This window comes from Fringilla coelebs (assembly GCF_963513975.1).
Source record: "Fringilla coelebs genome assembly, chromosome: 15".
In the NCBI taxonomy this organism is placed as follows: Eukaryota; Metazoa; Chordata; class Aves; order Passeriformes; family Fringillidae; genus Fringilla; species Fringilla coelebs.
Genome location: NC_140041.1, coordinates 14,425,710 through 14,445,089, shown reverse-complemented (window position 1 = coordinate 14,445,089; position 19,380 = coordinate 14,425,710). Strand labels below are relative to the sequence as shown.

At 43.9% G+C, this 19,380-nt stretch overlaps 1 protein-coding gene across 9 annotated transcripts in view; it reads right to left on the bottom strand.

The window, feature by feature from the left end:
• SGCD (sarcoglycan delta) overlaps positions 1 to 19,380 on the bottom strand; it is a 306,126-nt gene that overhangs the window by 18,236 nt on the left and 268,510 nt on the right. The window lies entirely within an intron of this gene.

The window sequence follows — 19,380 nt, the reverse complement described above, 5'->3', positions numbered from 1 at the left end:
AAATCATCTGGATAATTAAAAAATTCTGTTGCTTATAAATCAAGGAGGGAAATTATCATAGAAATTGGGAGATAGTTGAACACGATGTGTGGTAAATACAGATGTGGTTTAAGAAGATGATGTATTTAAGCAGATGGAGAAGGGATTCAGAGATGTAAAAATAATGATTCCTATTTAAGTGTAGAGATGACTGCAACATCCCTCTCCTCACCTGGGCTGGTCCAGCTTCCAGCCTTAACTGACAGGCTGGGACAGCCAGAGCCATCTGTGTGCTGAGTGGTGGCAACAGTCAGAACTGAGACAAAAAATGACCTGATCAGAGGAAAGCTGAGCTCTAACCGAGGCACAGCGCTGCTGATGCCACTGGCTGGCACCTAAGAGCCCAGAATTATTTTCATTACAGACACCTGACCACAGCTCCTTGAACATTGACATAGCCCAGGTTAAAACTGCTCAAATAGCAGTCTGGAAATGTCTTCATGGCTAACCTGTGTGTGGTAGGCAGGGGGTTTGGCACTGCAGTGTGGCTGTGCCTCTGATCCCACTGCCCACAGCCTCCCAAACCAGAGTTACACACGCCTCATCTACTACCCAAACCACCCCTTTCTTCTGCTTATTATGTAACTTCTTGCAATAAATTAAAACAAATGGAAAGAAAATAAATTCCTCCTCCTGTTGGCTGCACTAACGACCAGGCTCATTTCACACACGGAGAGAAATAATTACTTTTCATGTTACCGTAATTGCCTAAACCACAAATGCATTTTTTAAGAAACAAAGGTTGGGCTGGTGTAAGTTTCTAATTACAGGTTGAAAGCTTCTAATTAAAAGGCATAAATTGGAAGGAACCCTTTCAAGCAGAATTGCAGAAGAAGCTGCTAAGACTGGGTATTAGCTTGATGCACTGTCACTGTGCCAGGGAGGAGAAAAAGAAACAGAAATCAAATGTAATGGCTCTTCCTTGGGGCCACTGACACCGTTTGCTGCCCAATGTCTCACAGAGTGCTGCCCTCAGAGACACAGAGGAGAGGAACACATCACAGAGGAGGCTGTGGGGCCACATTTCACAGCAACCCTGAGCCACTGGCACAGGGACAGGGATGCTGAACCAGAGGGAACAGTTCAGGCTTTGGTCAGCCTTTTCCTGAAGTTTATACAGGCTGCTGGATGGTGGCAGCAGGACAAAGCCCCCTGAGTTAGGCTAAAATGATAAAACATGATGAAAATAAGGATACTTGAGTGAGGTACAACGTGCTGGATGAAGGGTTTGTATTTGTTAATATACACAGGACACGGTGGTCTGATTTGGAGTGCCTGTCATGTGCAGTCAGGAGCTGGATGAAATTGGGCCCAATCTCTGCTACTTTCATGATTTGCTCTTCTGCTTTACTCTGAGAGAAGGCAGCATGATGCAAATGCTTTATCTTATTCTCCTGCTTTTCAGAGTGTTGAAAAGTCCTGCAGGGCAGACCAGCACGCCATCCCTGCCAGAGAAATTGCTTCCCTGTGATAACCCACACTCCAATGAGAGGATTACTGGCAGGGGTGCAGCACTATGCAAATATTGCAGTCATGAGCATCAGCCTTTGCATGCAGTCTCCTGCATCAGAACTGCTTGAGGAAGAGATGTCGATCTGGATTTTCATTTTAAAATTACTTTTGAAGTTTGTCTGCCCATGGGGTTTTCACCTGCTGTTTGGTCAGCAATAAAGGAAAAGGGTCAGGTGGATTAAAATCTCACATGGATAGTGCTCAGGTTCAGCCTCCAGCACTCACTGCAGTGATGATTTACTCTTTCTCCTCTCTGTTGATTTATTCTATTCCTCCTAAAAAGACTGGCATTAATAGTAAAACCCTTACAATGAGAAATACAGAGATAACAAAGCTAAAAAGGATTTGGAATGGCAGAATAAAAAAAACTGCTGGAAAAAAAAAAAAAGGTGTGTCTTTGTGCATCATCTACTCAGTGGTGATACCCTTTGGAAACATGTACACACTTGCCTAAGTGGATTTGAAGAGCTTATTTAGCATGACAAATTGGCTACAACCTGATGGGTATTTCTGAAACCCATTCATGGACCTGCAGACACCCACATTCCCGTGGCATATCCATTCATTGTACAGTCAATTTATAATGATTCCACCAAATTAAATCTTTATTAACAAACTTATTGACTCTGGCTTTGACTTATTGTCCCCCCTTTTAATTAACTGCAGTAATGAGACAAGCAACATCCAATATAACAAACATTTTGTTTAAAACCTGCCATTTATTTCAAGCAGCTCTACTAAAAATGAAGGCTGAATTGCTATTTGCTAAATGTCAATTTTCACACTCTGTTGAACCTTTTCTGAAGGCTGTCAACCACAAATCTGCAGTCATCTTTTCCCCTCTGATCAGAGCTATATAGAGCATATAACAGCTTTTCAGTTACTTTTCATTTTTATGCAGAAGATATACCATTTTCTGTTCCCAGTATACTTTAAAAAAATTGTAAATGTGCATAAATTGTAAATATAAAGGGATGCATATGCCAAGGTTGTGGCCTCTTTCACAGCCACAAGCTACACCAGCAATGTGGTTCCATGTCTGCACGTGCAAGGGCACAGAAATGATGCAGACTCCTCAAATCCAGCCCGTTATCATGCAACAATACTGCACCATCCTCTTGGCCAAAGGGCTGGGCTCCTGCTCACAGCTGGGGAGATGTTTCCCCCTCCACAACACTCATTCACAGCCCTGCTTTGGGAGGAACTCTAAAATAAAGCCAAGGAATGGGCAAGACCCCCATGGACAGAGAGGCCCAGGGCTCCTCCTGGTGACCTTTTTGGCACAGAGGGGCTTGGAAGGGCAAGGGGAGGGATGAGGAGTGTTTGAACAATTCAGGCTCAAAGCTCTTTGATGGTGTAGAACAGAAAATCTTACAGCTCTTTGAGATTTCCAACTAATTCCTTGCTTTCAAATATGCAAAAGAAAATAGGTTGGGAAATGATGTAGAGAAGAAAATAAAGGAATTGTGTGGGAGGGTGGAGGGAGGAAAGGAGCAGAGAGATAAAGAGATCAGGAAAAAGAAAAGCCCAACTTGCTGAAAATGAGAATAAAGAGATGTCTCCAAAGGGACTACTTTAATTTAGGGACAAGAATGTTTTGCAAATTCTTAGCATCAATTTATTTTCAGCTCAAACCAAAACTGTTTTCTATTTATCTTTTGCACATAATCACTCCTGAGTAAAACATGCACTCAGAGGTAAGGCTTGGCAATCCTTCAAGACAGACATGCCAGATAATATTTTTCTGAACTGCAAGAGAGACTTCTGAGCCTGGTGGTGGCAATTCACCCTTTGCTGGGAGCTGGCCCTACTGGCATGAACCCAGCTCTTCCTGGGGGAGGGAAATCCCTGTCCTGCTCACCTGCTGGGAGCTGTGAACCCTGCTGCTCACAGGTGTGTGTCTCAAGAAGCTCTGCTGCCTCTCTTTGCCTCTCCTTTTGCTGGCTGGCATGTTCCAAGGTGCTGCTGCTCCAAGTCGTTGACCTTGTTCATTTTAAGGCATTGAAACCTCTTCTCCAGCTCCTTGGGCCAACCACAGCAAAATGAGATTATGCTCAACATTTCTTGACTCTTGCAAGGTTCCTTCCATCCTTCCTTGGCCAAGTCTGCCTTTTGACTGTAATAACCTCCCCTGGATGTCTCTTTAGCAGGTAACAAAGACAATTCCAGTTGCTAATGGAAGAGGTCAAACGGAGGTGAAGTGAAATAGATTAAAAACCAAAAAAGAACTGATGTCAGAAAAGCTGCTGTACCACTCAGTGCCATAACCCCTTCCTAGAACAGGTTTTTGGCTGTGATTTTCAATTCATTTTGCACTATTTTATTTTGATTTGAAAAAGGCAGCCAGGTAGGAGAACTGGCTTTGTGGCTGAAGCTGGGATTCAATTTCCAGCCCTGAGATTTGGTGCCTTTGTGACCACATCCAGTGGTCCCTGGGCTCCCTGCAGCCTGGAGGGGATGGCTCAGCACAGCCCAGGTGGAAGAATTCTCCCCAACACAGCAAATTGAAACAGGCAAGTCTTGGCTGCTGATTCTTCCTAGTATCCAAGCCAACTCCTTGGAAAACCCTCACAGAATGCCCCCTCTGCTGCAAAGCACAGCCCTGACCATCACTTCCACAAGGAACTTCACCAGATGGTCCTGGCAGGTGGGAATGCCCCCAGGTGCACAGATCTCACTTTGGGAACACAACAAGAGAAAGGAAATTGGACCTTAAAATCAACCTTAATTCTCCCTTTGCACAGCCAAACAAAATAATAATAATAATAATAATAATAATAATAATAATAATAATAATAATAATAATAATAATAATAATAATAATAATACTACAAAAACAACAAAGAAAAACTGCAAGAGAAAAAAAAGAATTATGGGTGTTTTTTATGGTCTCAGAAACCAAGAAAGATCAAAGCTGCAAGGTATTATTTTTTTTTTCCTGGAATGCCTTGCTTTTTCTGAATTGCCTGCACACTCATGGCACCTCTCAGCAGTCACATTAACACTATTGATTGTCTGCTTGGTAGGTAACAGGAGGAAAAATAAAACAGGCAAGAACTTAACTCTGTTCAGATTCCTCCAGTGCAACTGGAATGTGGGTAATTTTTTTATGGGTGATCATCTCTTCTAAAACCTTCCCAGTGAAAATTCCTGCTGTGGTCTTCCTCTGTGTCAGTAACCAAAGCCACCCAGCCAGGCAGGGCAGGAGCTGGAGCATTCCCAGCTCCTCCAAATGCTGGGGTGCTCCTGTTCTTTGAGGGAAAGGCTGTGAGAAATGTCTTCATTTCTGCCTTTTGGAGCTGCCAACCCTCCAGGTTTGCAAGGGCTCCAAGCCAAGGCTGGCCTGTCACCCCCCTGGTGACAGCATTCCACCCCCATGGCCCTGCAGCCAGGAGTGGATACCTCCAGCTCCAGAACAGGGAATCCTGTCCTCACTTGCTGGTCCAAAGCAAATAGGAACATTTGTTCTTATAAACCCAATAAGAACATTTGTTCTTACAGACCCAATAAAACCCAGACAATGGTTCATGAGTGCCACCACACAGGGTGTGATCCTGGCTGGAACAGGAATGGAGAGACAAACAGCTGCCTCTTACAAAACCTGGAAATTCCCAAATAATTACTCCTCTCTCCCTCAGACATTAAGTTCACTGCAGCTCTTCCCTCCATCTTATTCCAATTATTCTTGCAGTCCTTTCTTTCCCCCCTGTATTCTGCCATAGAGCAAGTCCCCAGGAGTAAACAACATTTGCTGTCACCCTAAAAATGCACCTTTGCCATTTTTAGTTTATAGGTGATGACAGTAATGGAGTACCCAGGGCGAAACCACTGAAACCACAAAGGCCCCCAAAGCAGAGAAAGCATCCTCTGCTCTCCAAAAGAGCTCGTTCAAATCTCTTCAGCCCAGCTGCTCCTGTGGGGGATGAGGCAGGAGTGCAGAGAGCTGAGCTCTGCTCCACTGGGAACTCAAGGGCAATACAGCTTGGATATGAGGAAAAAGTTTTTTATCTGAAGAGTGATAAAGTTCTGGAAAGTTCTGGGGAGGTGGTGGAGTCGCCATCCCTGGGTGTGTTTAATAAAGCCTGGATGTGGCACTGGGCGCCAGGGTTTAGTTGAGGTGTTGGGGCTGGGTTGGACTCAATGATCTTGAAGGTCTCTTCCAACCTGGTCATTCTATGGGAATTTTGGGAATTCTGTGAACACCTGCCAGGGCTGCTGGGCACAGCTCTGCCCATGGATGGGTGTGAAATGAAACCTGGGAAAGGTTTTGTCCAGCAGTCCTGACTGCACTCCCAGCACATTTCCACATCATCCCGAGTGCCTTTATCTCCGTAAAGGATATCTTCCAAAAAGCAGCCACATCCTGCCAGTCATGCTGCTTTAACTTTACTGCTCTAGTTAGAGGTGTAATGTGGGGAGAGCTTAAAGAGATATAACTGGACAGGTCTGTTTTAATTGTTCCCACCAGACCTGTGCTCCGTGACCTTGGACATCTACAGAGCCATAAATATGAGCTTTGATTGCTGTTCCCATAGTGACTGGCAGGAGGAACACAGTGGAGGCTGGACTAGGATTGCTTCAAGCTGGCAAGCAGCAACTGGAAATCATTAAGTTCAGAGGCTCTGGGGACACTAATGTCACTGCAGGCCAGCCAACCTGGAAGATAAACATTGCTGGGCACTGTGAAAATGATTTTTCTATTTGCTTTCCACTGAGAGAGTGAACTAGGCTACACTTTAGGCACTAGTCTTGGCAGATGAGACAGTGAGCTCTTCTGAGGCAATTTTACCAGTGCCTTCTGCTGCTGGAGATGTCAGAGCTACCAGTGGGGTCTGTCAGCCCTGACTGCTGAGGAGCAGAGCAGCAGGCACGGCTGATCCACGGGGAATATTTCCACTGCAGCAAGACACGTAAGAGGCTGAACCATCATCCAAAGCTGCAGGGCAGCTCAGTGCCAAAGCCAGCCAGATCCTTTCTGTATCATTCTGCACTGAAGGCTGTCAGGGAGTTTGGTGTGGGAATGGGGCACCTCTGGCATCCACATGGATTCAGGGAGAGGAACGCAGACTGCCCTGCAGCACCCAGCTCTTACTTTCACTGTGCTGTGAACACACAAACAGAGCTCAAATAGCTCCAAACTCTCCTGTTGCAATAGAAGGAATGGCAGAGTTTCAGGAAAAGCTCAGGCACGTGCTGGTGGCCTGAGGATGTATAAAAGCAGCTCAGGAATGTTGGTGCTGGCTGGGGGCAGAGCAGGAAAAGCTGAGCTGTGCTAATGGCAGTTCTGGGGGACCTGCTCAGCACACGGGTGCTGGGGGCACTGCCTGTCCATCCTCACAGCTCCCTCAACTCCCCAGGGCCCCACACATCCCAGCAGAAGGGAAATCACACAGGGGCAAATCCAGCATCGCCGACAGATCCCTCCCCCAAAGTTATAACCCTCACAAATACAACAGCTTCCCCCTCTCTGCGTGTATATCCAGGTTTGGAATGGAAAATACCTCTTCTGTCAACCAAGATAAATCAGTAATTACTCAGAAGGGAAGCAACACCAACTCTACCCATCCATACAGTTTGCACACCCTCCAAACTCTCCAATTTACATATTTAAACTCTTCTGAGTTCTGCATCGTGTCAACTTTAATGCCAACAGAAGACAGATAAGCCCATAAAGCCACAAGTCCAAGGCATCACTTCTCCCTTACTACATACAACACTTACACATATTTGCAGAGATCTGTTACAAAAGCAGGGTAATGCTGACATGTTTTGAAGCCAAGATTACATGTTTTTTATGAGAAGTTTGGTGGCATGCCACAGGGAGTTACTGCATTATTCTCATGGGATAATTGATCATCCCAGTCTCTTCTCCATGCCTCAGCCTTTCACTGAAAGTAGATCCCATCATTTTTCAAGCAGCTGAGTCAGATTTGCCAACTCTGCACATTCTTACACTGATCACAAGCACTTAAAGCATCAGCAATTTTATTTTTTCTGCATTTGGTTCCTCTATTTTTCTTTTTCTAGTTTGTAAAAAATGCCAGAAATGTCCAATTCTTTTTTAAAAATTACCAGCTTGTAACCCCTTGATAATTTATACAGCATGGGCAATCCTACTTGGAAAAAATCAAGGATTAAAAATATTAATCTCTCAGGTGCTCAAACATCTTCAGTTACTTCTTGAAATACAGACTAATAATAATTATTGCCTCCTCTGCTTTACTCTTAATCCATCTCTCAGAAAGTGCACTTCTTGAACTGTAGAAAATGACACTTTTAAGAGGAATTTTGCATTTTTCTGACTGCAGCAAACCATATGGAGAGTGGCTGACGGGTCCTGATGGATAACAAACACACCAGCAGCTTCCCAGAATACTTATCTCTGAAAAGAAGGGAGCTCTGCAGAAGTGGCCTGGATAGCTCCATAAATCAATGCCACACCATTAATTCCTGACAGACACTAAAAAATTAAGGGATGGTCAATTTTAAGTATTGGCCCTGCATAAGTCTTGCAGTTGTTCTTTCAGGAGAGCCATAATCTCCACGTGAGAAGCAAGAGAACCATTATGGGAATTTCAGTCTGGCTCTTGAAGGCTGATTTTGCTTTTCATTGCTTTGAAAGTGCAGCCAGATGTTGCTTTTGTTTATACTGAGCTTTGTTTTTTTCCCCTTGGAAATTCAAACCAAAGGCAGCAATTATTTTGCTGTGGAATTGTTTACTGCAGGACAGTCCCTCTGGCAGGTTGGCCAGGGCTGGAACCTCCCCCAGCCTGGCCAGACACTGGGAATTGTGCCTTGCTTCACTGGGAAACTGGGACCTGGCATCCAGCTGGAGGAGAGCTTCCTCAAAGAGATGGTTATGAAACCAACACTCTCTTTGGTATTGCCATTTTGACAGAGTGTGTGAGTCACAGAAACACTTTTCATGTGGCTCTGAGCACCTCTGCCTGCAGAGCTCCCATCTCCCAGGCAGTGATTCCCCTTTCAAGTCACATCAGCTCACAAGGCCTGATGCAACATCATTGAAAATGTGCATGTGTTTATCAGAGGTTACAGCATAAAATATGCAGGCACCTTCAAATATATTTCAGTCTGTGACAGCAAGCAGAGTGACTGAATATATGTCAGAGGTTTATGATGAACTCTGAAGTGTCTTCATTTAAAAGGCAGCATCCTTTTTTTATAGGCATCCTTTATTGCTTGATTTATTCTTTCTATCTGTAACTAACCTCTAGACTCATAGATTTAGACTCCTGGTGTGATGTTGTTTGAATGCTGTGCACCTCAGAGCTCGGCAAAACCTTCTGACAAATTCATTGCTTGGTCCTCTCTCAGTGTTCAGCACAATGCCAAGGGATGGAGAGATTAAATGGTGCCCTACTGCTCAACTGAGAACCCATAAAATCAACATATTTAGTGGGTGTTATAGAAAATTTGTCACATGCTAAGCAGGGAAGAACAGGAGAGGAACTAGGAGAGATTTAGTGTTCCATTTTCCATCTCTTTAGCAGTATTGCCCTTGATGTTTTCAGTAAGGCATTGCTGGGTTTTTTTGTAAAGGATTAAGCAGTGGTGGAGATGAGGAACTGAGCCTCAGTAAACAACTAAATATTCTTTTCTTGATAGAATCAATTTGATCCCATACAGATAAAACTGAGCATTTTTGGCAGTATGCAGGGCACAGATGGGCCAAGGCCCAGACTAAAGCAGTTTCCAGGTCCCAGGGCTGAATTCAGGACCTGGGCTGTTTCCAGATGTGCATTTCCTGTTTCCAGATGTGCAGTTCCTGCAGGAACACATGCAGTGTGGTTACACACAGTGTGACTGCAAGCACACATTTTCAGTAATACCTTTGGAGTCGTTAGAGAGAGAATTTAATTTCAGAAACCTTAGGAGGCAATAAGAATAATCTTTAACCTCTGGCATTGCAGGAGAAGGTACTGCATATTTCCTACCAAAATGAGCAGCTTTAATAACCTTCCATTAACATCTATTTATACTGAAGGAAAGGATGCAGGATTGACCAAGGGACACAACGTGCTGTGTAGGGCCAGCATTACCTTGTGACTCCATGGGAACTGATTTTTGAATAAAGGCAAGGCTCTGCCTGCAGAATTCAGTCTGTTATTAGAAAGACCAACACCACAATGGTTACCCCAGACTGCCAAAGTTTCTGTAGTTCAGAAACCTTCAGTGAATTAATCCAGAGCCTGCAGCAGGATTTGCACCCACGGGTTTGGACTTGGAGAGGACCAGAGATGAACTGCCCAAATCTCCTGGCACTGAGCAGCTGGGAATGGCTTTTCCTACTGTGCTTCAAGCACAGACCCTTCTGCTCCAGGGGAACAAAAATTGATTGTCTGGTATTTAGAGATCTGGAGGCTTTAGAAAGAAGCAAACAGCATTTATGAAGGACTTCATTGTTGTACCCTAAAAGGCTCAGAAATGTCATTTGTAATTAATTAGAAGTGTATAAGTCAGAAAAGATCCTGTCAAAGTCAGTTTTTAACCCAGGGCACTCCGGGTTTCAGCCTTTGGCTGAAAGCTCAGAACCTGTTCCCAAGTTCCTGTGTAATTTCTGGGTGATCCTTCTGGCAGCATTTGAATTTCCAAAATGGTTTATAAAAAACCTTCCCTCTTTAGACAGAGCTCCTCAGTTGATTCTTGTAAGATATCCTGTTTTTCTAAAGAGATTTTTATTGCAATATGAATTTATTACAAACCATTTCACATGCACACATTTTCAATCATACCTTTTGGGTCATATAATAGAGAATTTAATTTCAGAAGCCTTAGGAAGCAATAATAATCTTTAACCTCTGGCATTGCAGGAGAAGATACTGCATATTTTCTATCAAAATAGACAGCTTTAATAACCTTCCATTAATATCCATTTATATTTATTACTTCTTCATTAAAGTTAAGACAGCAAATCCTTAATAAAAAAACCTCTAAATTGACATTTTACTTTACTTCTTCCTCTGTCTTTTAAAATGCTAATACTTAAGGAAGTGGACAGGACATGACATATTTTTATCACTGCCACACACTTCAGCACTAGCAGTGTAAACTCTGTCTCTTGCTTTTTTCCTTTATTATATCAAATATAAGCAGATTTTCTCTGAGTTCACTGGCAGGGAACATCTCCGTAGAGCAGCACATCTCCTCATTATCCAGCCCTATCAGCTGTTCTCCAGCTCACCAGGAGACCATTTCCTCTCTGCTTTACAACCTCTTTTATGATCCTTGATGGCCTAAGTTTGGGGTTTTTCAGTTTACTTTCCCGCTTGATTCCCTTGTGCCACGTTATAACATGTCCTCAGCCAGCCTTCCTTAATGACATGAAACCAGGCAAGAAGGCAGAGAATGTGTTTTTCTTTTTGTTTTGCAAAAGGCAGGAGATAACTCATGAACTGAGGTCACCTCAACAGAGAATTGCAGCTGAGTTTCAGCTGGAGGAAGAATTGCCAGGAGGGTCCCAAGATCCCAACACCCATCCCTGTTTGCCTAAGCCAGGGCAAAGCCCCTCTCCTTCTGCACCTCCTGCCCCCACCCTGGGGGTTTTGCCTCTTCCTGGAGAACTGCACAGCATTTCTGTGTTTGTCAGGCTTTCCTGAGGCCACTCATCTGCTTTGGGGCTGTTACTGGGGTGCAATTCCCTTTCTGCTTCCTCATCTCCCCCATGGCCCTGAAGCCACACAGCATCATGTGAGGGAAAAGCTTTTAAGGGTTTTCTTTAAGGCTTCTTCTCTCCAAAGATGTTCCTGTGCAGCTGAAGTGAAACAGGGCATTATTGTCCTTGCCAGCAAGGCTCTGTGTGTGTTGGGGTGTGTATTTCTGGCTCTGGGACAGATGAAATGGTGGCTGCCACTTTCAAACCAATGTTCCACCTTTAACACGGTGCTTTCACAAGTATGGCCCCAAAAATGCTCCTTTTTTACAGTGACTCACTCCCAACACCAGCTCAGCTGGGAAGCAGAGCAGGGACTGCCAGCCTCAGAGCTGTCAGCAGGACCTGGAACTGAGGCTTTGAAATCTGGAGGTGAGAAAAAGGACCCACCTGGCAGCACAAAGGAGCTTCTGCATTTCCATCTCCTCCCTCCACAGGACACAAGGTGCCAGAGGGGTCAGCGACCTCCTCCAGGCAGCACTGCTGAGCCCAGGAAGGGCAGGGCAGCCCACAGCTGGTGCTCACACACTGATAATGCATTCTTATCACTCTGGATGAAGTAGAGACCAGGGGAGCAACTATGGACTGTGAAAGAATGGCAGGTTTGGCTGCTGGTCATTTTTAGGAAGGGATTCTCATGAGCCACATGCTGATTCCAAACAGCACTCCAGAGCTGGCAGTGACATTCCTTCAGAGGGAACTCAGCAATGCTATTTGGCCAGAAATTATTACAATTCAAGACAGCCAGAGGTGCCCCAATAACCCAGGGGATAAATCCATACTGCAAAATACACAAGACAAGCAGAGCAGTGGCAGTCACCACACATGAAAAAGATAAAATCAATTCATGATGAAAGGACATAGCTACTCCTGTTTGGCCTAAAGAAAGCAACTCTATTCCACATGAAACAAATTCAGAATAAAGATTCTGCAGGCATGGTGAGCATTTGTCATTTCTCTTAATAAGTAGATACAAAATACTGCCTTCAAAAGGAAGGACCCCACTGTAGTTGTGGACACATATTTCCCCTCTCTTTAATAAGGTTATGCAGCAGCTATTGATTCCTGACTACTGCCTAAAGTACAATTAGTGTATTTGTAAAAATGTCCTTTTTATTCACAGGGGACTTCTGTAGCTCCAAGTACCTCACTCAAACTAATAAACATTATTGCTGTGGCCCAGCCAAACCCTCTGGCACCAGCAAAGGGCAGCAGGAAACAAAACCCTGAGGAACTCCTCACTTGGGCAGTGTCTGAACTGTCCTTGCCTGTTTTGTACCAGGTTAATGAGAATTCTGTGTGAAATGCCTCATTCTCAGGAAGCTGCTGTGCCCTGCTGCAGTTCAGCAGGTGAAATCCCAGCTGTGGCTCCTGTGCTGGGCTCAGCACAGGGGGAACAGGGAGCTCTGCCTGCAGACAGCTCCCAGGCACACAGGTGAAGCCTTAGCCAGGGAGATATTCCTTCTTAAAAGCAGGTACTGACTGCTGAATAACGCAGAGATTTTTATTTTGCCTGCTTTGCCCTTCACTTGGGGTTTTAGGAATATGTGATGCACAGCTGGAGAGACGTATGAAGGGATAGAGAGAAATATTAAAGAAAACCAGGTATTTTTCTACCCAAAAGCAAACATGGTGCTCAGTGGATTACATTCCTCTCGTTTCTTTAAGATAAGAACAGTGTTCAAAGGAAAATCTCCTTCTCTTCTGAGCTATTCAGTCATTTTGAATATGATTACATCCTAAATATCACAGTATTTGCAAAGGATTGGGATCACAGTGATAGGTGGGTAAGGTGCTTTCCTTGCCAACTTTCTATTTACTTCTGTATTTCATGCTCAATACCCTCAGTACAAATAGCTCTATCTCAAGTACAAATGTTATGATAAAAGAAGGGGTTTTGGGCCTTTCACAGAGCGTGACAAATGCTGGATCCCCGAGCAGCAGCACCAACTGATTCCTGCTGCAGCATCTCCTGACTGCCCTAAGCCCTGCATAAGTCTTGCCTTAAGGAACAGCAGCTCCAGCTAGACTTTGCTGCAAGGAAAACATTGAAAAAAACCCCAGCAGTTTCCTTGCCCATCTCTCTCTGGGCAGCTGTCTAATGATTGCTTTTATGGCTACAGGTAGTCAATAACCTGCAGACTTTTTTATAGTTGGCACCCCAAAAATGGTCCTCAGAGCCTGGAGCCCAGGTGCTGCTGTCAGGGCACAGTGTCACTCCAGAGCATGGCAGTCCTCCTAAAACATTATCAAAATGTAAATGAAAGGCAACATTTCCTGTAAACACCTGCATTCCAGAGGCCAAATGGTATTTTTGTAATTTTCTGTAAGACCTTCCAAAAATACCACCTCAGACTAACCTACTCGACAGATACATCATGTTGGATGTGTCACCACATCCTTTTAATCAGTGTGGAGTCAATATTCTGTATTATATGAATAACTAATTAGTTTCACAACTTATTTCCACAGATGTCATTGCAAAATCTATCTGAGGAATGTCATCTGCACTTGAGAGAAGGACAAGCATTGTAATTAAGTATTAAGCCATTTCACCAGTGTGAGTCTGCCATGGAGTGTGAAATGGCTATAATTCACATTTTTAAGACCTTGCATTTATTAGCATCTATTTTCTACTCAAGGTTAGCAGTGTACTGCACAGAGAGTTAAAAAAAGCCAAACAAGCTCACTTTTTTGTTATTCAAATGGATACATCTGCATGTCTGACTGTACAGACTGGTCACAGGGATGGGGTTTCTCTCAAGTCCCAGAGGATTTCTGGCTCACACACCTCTGTGAGCAGCACTCGAAGGTCAGATGGATGCTCTGATTATGGAGCAAGTGACATTCTGCTGTTGAAAGCTAATGACAAACCTGGGCACAAGGCAGCAAGGCAGGATACAGATCTTGTACACAGCAAAGGAATTCAATCTAAGATAACAGCCAGGACTGACGATTAATATCTCCCAGGAAAAGACTTTGTTTGCATTAGGAAACCCCCACAGAATAAATGCAGAGAGAGAATAATGAACCCAGCTGCTGGGGTTTGCTCAGGGCCCAGGAAGAGTTAAACTGGTCTCTGTCTGGAGCCATTGCTCCAGTTGTAATTGTGCTGCTTAATTATGTGCAGAAAAAGATGAATCTTCAGTATCTTCCCACATCTTCTGGTGCATCAACCAGCAAACAAGAGGGATATTCCCACTGCTCTCTATCTCACAGGCAATGCTGTTTGGCAACAATTTCCTGTAGAAATCTGCCCTTTCTTTCCCCATTCTCACTCCTGTTCTCACTTGAAGGGCCACGTAGCTCTGATGGAATGTTCTGGCTCCTGCAGCCACAGGTGCCAGCAGCACAAGGGACAGGGGGGGCTCTGGGAAGACCCCAGCACACTCTGCAGGCTGCAGATTTGAAGGGATGTCAACAGGACAAAATACTAAAGCCAAGTGGCTGCAAGATCAGTGTGAATTCTGCTCTGGGAAAGTCTCTCCTACAGCAAGAGTTTCAGGAAGCCTCAGCTGCCATGGGAAAATTGTTAAATCAGATGTGGTGTCCTCAATCAGAAAATGAGGGTTCAAAAGCAGCTCACCAAAGGATACTGAAATTAGCCTGAAGTTTAGAAACCAGGAACCTGGTGTCTCCTTTTAGTTGTGTATGAATACGTTTGTGTTGGCTTTAGTGGAGATGGTTGTATACATTCAACCTCTCTGAAAGTAACTGAAAGTAGTTTTGTTTGTTACAGTGTAAAGGTAAACTCATCCCAAGGAAAATCTGTTGTCTTTTAAGCTGGGAGGACTATCAAAATTATTGGGATTGCACTGGTATAACAGAGAAATAAATTGCATCCCTGCTGGTAAAACAATCAGAAAATAACGAAAATAACACCAGCACTGTACAAGGGTTCAGTGGTCATCTCCCCCTTGCTGACACCTCACAGGAATCCACAAGTGCTCACTGAAATAAGCAGTGTTTCAGTATCCTCTATTACTCTCTATAAATGACTTTAATTTCTCACCAATTACTTCCTTTTTTATACCATTCATTTTTCGCATTTCCTCTCATTTTTCTCCTCTTAATCGTTATTAATGTAATTGGTTTTAGACAGAAATATTATTTTTGTACCTACTTATCTAGGGTGCCTTGTGAAACACAGCTGACAGAAACCTTAACTTGTTAAGAATTCCTGTTTTTCAAAATGAGTATTGTTTCGTTAGCTCAGCACTGTATTTAAATTGTTTTTTGTTACAATAGGTCTCACTTGGACTATTTGGATAGTTCAGTACTCTATGTGGTGAGGTGGAATTGCACTAATAAAATCAAGCAGCAAGCACATTTCATCTGCCATTTTGTGCTTTCAGTGCTTCATAATTAACTTTAGCCCAAAATTACCCCTTTAAGCCCAAGAGATTAATTCTCCCTTAACTATATTTGTGCATTAGAGAAAAAACAGTCATCCCTTCGCTTCCTAGCCTTGGATGAGCAATTTACTGCATTTTCAACCTACAATATCTGTGGATGAATTCCAGGTGTGTGCTTGCCTCTCATGGAGTGAATTTCATGCTGTCTGATTTCCTTTTATTTAACTCTGGGAACAGAAATACCCTGGAGCAGGTTTCCAAGCTGCAGCACGACCTGGACACCGGACTGAAGGCAGCTCTGCTCCATCCCCACCCCATCCCCAGCCTCCAGCACTTGGCCCTTTAACAGCATCCTCCTGAGACTTTTACCTTGTATTTCATCACCCACCTTTTAATCCCTTCCCCTCAAACTATTTCCTTCTTCCTTATTCACTGGCTAGTCCAGCCTTTATCCCTCACCTCTGCAGAGTGCTCATCTGGTGTTTGATGGACAATTTCTGTTTGCATCTCTGGCATGTATTTGTTTTTTGGAGGAATGTAAATAGAAAAAGGCAGGTGATTCCTGCCAATGTCAAGGAGAGGTTCTGGAGGCAGCCTCTTGACAAGTTACTTGGGTGCTACTCAAATAATCCAGTGAGAAAAGGTCATATTGAATTCAACTTTTATACATAAGCAATCACATTACCATATGTCAAAGGCACCAACCCGCTTTAAAAAGCATCAATGCAGATGAGTACAAATATTTCAATGTCCAAACAAATCTCCCAAGCCCTCCCCCTTAACTATTTTGGGACGATACCAGATGGCAATGCTAAACATCCCAAGTATTTAGAATTAATTTGGATTTGTTTGCTTTCCTTTTTACAGTTTTTGACCAGTTTAGAACCCAACAAACAACAACAAATACACTCAGGAGTCTACAATTACCTTCAATATGTAAAAACATGAAGAAGTTCACAAAAATAAATAAAAAAATTGTCAACCATCTCTAGTTTTTAGGTCACTATTAAAGAATATTCTAGAGTTTAGGTAGGAAACATGAGCTGTTAATTACACTCTGAATTAAACAAGACACAGTGGACACTGAGCAGGAATGTCTTAGGGCTCCTGAGTCTGTCTGCAGGAAAGTCCAGGGCTGGCTCCAACAAGCACAAAAGCAATTCTTGGAGCCTTGAGAGGGGCTCAGGATGTCAGGAAAAGGCTGTGCACATATTCCCACTGGGATTCTCTCCTAAGCCACTGCAAAGGTGTTTTAAAAAGGACACTGAGCCCAGAGGATGATGAGCACCTGGAAGAGCAGCTGATTTCCCAATACAGCTGAATGATGAAAACCATTCATCAGCCAAAGGGACAGAAAGCCTGGTGAGAACAAGTGTCCTGTCACCTGGAGATGTCAGCTGTGGGGACACACAGGGGTGACTGCAGGCCTTGGGGACATGAGTGACACATCCTGTCTGTCCTGCCAGGGCATCAGTCTGTCTGTCCAGGAGACGAGGAAGGCAAGGAGGACATCCAGCTGTCCTGACTCCTGGGTGTGACAGGAGCAGCTGGTGTCCTCTCTTTGTGACAGCTGCCACCTCATTTTGGAATCTAACACAAGAAGAGGAGTGGGCACTGACAAGAGCAGAGGGAGAAATCCCCAGTGGATCACAATCCTTGCTTTAGGATAAAGCTGGAGGCTGGTGGTGCCTGGGGGCACCTGCAGCAGCTGAATGTGCACTTTCCACCTCAGAAGTTCAGCCTAAGCAGGAAAGAAAGCACTATTTATTGCAGAAGAAGGTCTTTTAGAGGCAGGCCAGCTACTGAGGGTGTGATTTCACTGCTGCTTCCCCAGCAACGTGTGACAGCTCAGGGCCCATCTCATCCAGCCCCATTTCACTGCAGCATCTTTGTAAAGAGGCAAAAAGGACACCTTATGCACACACTCTGCTATCAAATAAGAAGGAACCAAAAAATCTCCCCTCAGAGTGGGATTATTTTCACTATTAACTCTGCACTGCCCCCAAAAGGCACCGTTTTGCCTAAGAAGCAGCCAGTGATCCAACATGGAGAGAGAGATGGATGGATCTTGGTCTGGGGAGCAGTAGAGCATTTGTTCTTGGAAAACCTTGCTTTCCCTACACACTGCCACCACTGGCTCTTTTCTCCTCAGGATGCTGTAAAAACATTTATTTTTGCCAAGATAAACTTGTCAGAAGCACACAAAGTATTTTAGGACTTCATGGGATTTTTCCCCCCCCAGGTAAATTCTATTCAATAATTTTCCTAAAAAAAAAAAAAAAATTACAAAAACCCCAACAGATTTTAAAGGATTTTTTTTCACCCAGTCCACTAATTTGAAAGGAAATCAGTTACCTAACAGCTCTCCACATAAAACAAGTGAAATAACAACATGAATTTAAAGCAGAGCAAATATACTGAATCAATCCTTGCATGGATACTGCCATTAATTCATTTCAATTTCATTTAGCTTAATTCGCTTTGGAACAGAAGCATAGTCAATCAGGTTAAGGCTCTTTCAATTCACATTTTTCCCCTCCAATACCACATCCTACATTTATTTGGATTTTTTCCCCCCCTTCCCAGTTTAGAAAAATCTTAAATCATCACAAACTTGGACCGCATCTCTTTTGCACTACTCAAGACCTGGTTTTGTAAATTTTGGTTCTTGTAAAAGATATTGGGTTTTTTTTTTTCCTTTTTTTAAATGAAAATATCAGTAAACACAGGCTGTGCCAGAAAGCCTTTGTCACCTGGAGGTCACCTAGAAATCCATTTGCTGATGCCTTTTCTTGGCTTTTCCAGGGAAATGGAGAGCCTTGCCCACGACTCCCTGCTCTCACATCTCCTTTTCCCACACCAGCCCCTGCCCTGCCAGCTGCGTGTGAGTAAAGACCACATTTCCTCTTTATTTAAAGGAAGCAGACCCAAACTGGGAAAACCACGAGGCAGGGTTGAAGTCTCTGCCTGGAGGAAGAGAAGAAACTTTCCCAACAAACCCAATCACGCCTCCACTGCTCCTGCTGGCTGACAGATGATCCCCAGAGTGGGAAACTGGAACAATTACAGGGTTTCCTGGGGGAAACTGAAAGGTAGAGACAGACCCAAGGGAAGGCAGGTGGGATATTCTTCATCCTCCCTGGTGACCTAGCTGGGCCATAACTATCCCTGCTATCAGAGCAGGGAATCCATGAGAGGTGCTCTCTCTCAGCCCCCTGCATCTGCAGGAAAGCAGCAGCACTTGTGCTCAACTCCAGCTGGCTCAGGATTGCTCCATCCCCAGCACTTTCCAGCAAAGGAGAGATGGCAACCCAAGAATTAAGGACAAAATGTCCTTCTGCTTTTTTTTAATACATTTTTTTAATATTTCTCTCTCTCTCTAAGGAGGGATAATTTGAGTATTGAGGCAAACCCACAAACCCCTACAGCACTCTTGGTCAGAAGATATCAGTAGATTCAGTCAATAATTTTTTAGGCCATATGATTAGTATCTTTCCAGAGGCTAGTCATTCAAGTTAACCTGTAGTGCCACACTTTTTTATATTTTTAAATTATTTAAGAAACCAAGTAAATATAACACCCAGCCTTAGCTTGAGGGCAGAGCTGGCTCCCAGGAGCTGTGCTGTTTATTCCCCCATGGCACAATGCTGTCAGCAAGTGGCATCTCTGCAAGTGTCAGCAGTTACACACGTGCACAGCTGTGCCCTGTGTAGGTCAGGGAGGGTTTGCAATCCTGCAAGTCAGATCATGCTGGAGAGCATTATCCTTTTGCCTGCTGCTACTCCCTGAGATCCAGCACAGCTT